Source organism: Octodon degus, unplaced genomic scaffold (genome assembly GCF_000260255.1).
Source record: "Octodon degus isolate 3935 unplaced genomic scaffold, OctDeg1.0 scaffold00136, whole genome shotgun sequence".
Classification (NCBI taxonomy): Eukaryota; Metazoa; Chordata; class Mammalia; order Rodentia; family Octodontidae; genus Octodon; species Octodon degus.
This window is the reverse complement of record NW_004524712.1, coordinates 88,404-90,843: the sequence shown is the minus strand read 5'-3', so window position 1 is coordinate 90,843 and position 2,440 is coordinate 88,404. Positions and strand designations below refer to the sequence as shown.

Here is a 2,440-nt window from a genome sequence, read left to right as displayed (position 1 = left end):
TTAATGCAATTCCAATCAAAATACCAATAGCATTTCTCATAGAACTAGAGATGTTAGAATTCCAATGGAACCAAAAGAGACCCAGAAGAGCAAAAGAAATCTTGTACAACAAAATCAAAGCAGGAGGCACTGGAATCCTGGACATCAAGTTATATTACAAAGCTACAGTGATGAAAACAGCATAGTACTTGCACAAAAATAGACGTGTGGGTCAATGGAACACAATACAGGAAGCAGAAGCAACCCCAGACACACTCAGCTATTTGGTCTTTGACAAAAGAACTAAAACATACATTGGAGATAACATAACCTCTTTAACAAATGATGTTGGGAACATACATCTTGATTCTGATTTTCATCCCATACCCTTTTCCTCTCTCCCCTCTCATCCATCTTTTGATCTCTCCCTTTTCTATATGTGGGCATGAAACATCCTAAGTTCTCTTTTCATCCCCATTCTTTCCTTCTCCCTTCACTTTCTCCTCCCTCCATCTCTCTTCAAAGAGTTAAAGACCTCATACTGTGGTGATAACAACCAGGCCCATGTTTATAGCAAAACAATTCATAATAGTTAATGTGGAAGTGGCCTATATGTTCATTAGCGATAAACTGATAAAAAAATGGGGTATCTATGCATAATGGTATACTACTCTGCCATAAAAAATAAACTTGAATCATTTATAGAAAGATGGTTATACCTTAAAACCGTAAAGTTTATCACCCAGGACTCCTGCTTGATTTTTTTTCATATTCTATAATTCTTTACAAAATTGTTGTTCATATCTTTCACTGTTTTCATTAATTAAATCAATATTTTTGGGTCTTCATCTTATTAAACATTTCAATAATTACATCCTTTATTTCTGTATATGTTCTTTAAATTCATCAAATATCTTATGAGTCTTGTTTCTTCCTTGATCTCTTCAACATCTTAGCCATTTGATTTTTGAGTTCTTTTCGATGAGTCTACTAGTGGGGCACTCATGTTATTACAGTCAGGGTTTGAAAGGCAATTAACTTAATACAGGACACACAAATCCTTTATAGGATTATTTTATAATATTCACCTGAAAAATGAACTGCAGAGGCGTGTAAATCATTTGTCCAAACACTTGAGACATACAGGATCCAAATGAGGGCCTGATCCCACGACAATATCCTGCATGCAACAACTTGAAAATGCAGAGTCCATGGCAACATCCTCCATGAGTCCCACTGGAGGCCGAGGGCCTACAGCAAGGTCTCATGCAAGACTGTATCAAGAATCTGCACTGGAAAGACCTAAACGTCAATGGCTGAAGCTAGAAAATCTATGCCAGCAGGATGAAGGATGTGTGCCACCAGCTGACGGATCTGCACCGGAGTCAGGTAGTGATTCTCAAGGTAAGGACCAGAGCTACCCTGAAGAGAACAGCAGCCACCCTTAGGGACATTGAGGGCCCAATTTCCTCCAATAATGAGAACAACTGACTTCTTCATTTCAAGAAATCCAGTGGGACAAGCTTCTCCAGCAACAGCATGGTATCTTCTCTTCCAATTCTCGTTTTTATGCTGAGAAAGACTGACAACAATTTTCAGATGGGCATTACACGTCTCAAGCCATGCTGGCTTCGTTCAGCTGGGTGTTCCCAACTGGCCCTTAGTTAATCCGCTTCACATGCTTTCTCAGGGCTGGCACCCTGCTTATGGGCTCCAAATGCCTTCACGACCTAAAGTTAGATAACAACGGAGCACTCACAGGATTTCTTTGGTTCATGGAGGTCACTTAACGGTTTCAGTGAAGATTTGTGACCTAACACCCTCCTTTTTCTCCAACATCCTTTTGCATTCTTCTATGTTTTAAAGATGTAAATCAACTTAAATATCTTGGAATAGTCAATCTATTTTATAAATATATATGCCTCTCCATGTTTGTAACTATGCACAAAGGCATTTTACACATAAAAAACTTCCACATAAGAGTGAAAGCACCATTCTACACACCTATAGAGATCACTGTATACATATATAATATAACGTAAGTATAATATGCATATGTACATTTATCACAATTTTAAAATTCAACAAAAAGATTTTTGGCTGGACATTTCACCAAAGAAACAAAAATGATTAACAAGGAGTTGGAAAATTCCTAATTCTAGTAATTGGAAAATAAAAATCAGTCCAAAAACAAAGTATCACCTCACACAAAGATAGCTATAATGCACAAGACAGACATTGGTGAGGGTACAGAAGAGCTCAGAACCCGGGAAAAATGTCAAATCATAAAACTGTTTTGAAAAGTATGCCTGATGTACCGTAAAACTGTAAATACATAATTCCCATATGACCCTGTATTTTTTCCTCGGTACAGGTCTTATATAAATTAAAACTTATAAGTACACAAAAACTTGTGTATGAATATTCATACCACCACAATCAATGTGGTTGCCAAGACCTA

General features: G+C 37.3%; 1 pseudogene; it reads right to left on the bottom strand.

Annotated features, from left to right (window-relative positions):
- The window catches only part of LOC101563325, a 40,364-nt pseudogene that overhangs the window by 510 nt on the left and 37,414 nt on the right, over positions 1–2,440 (bottom strand).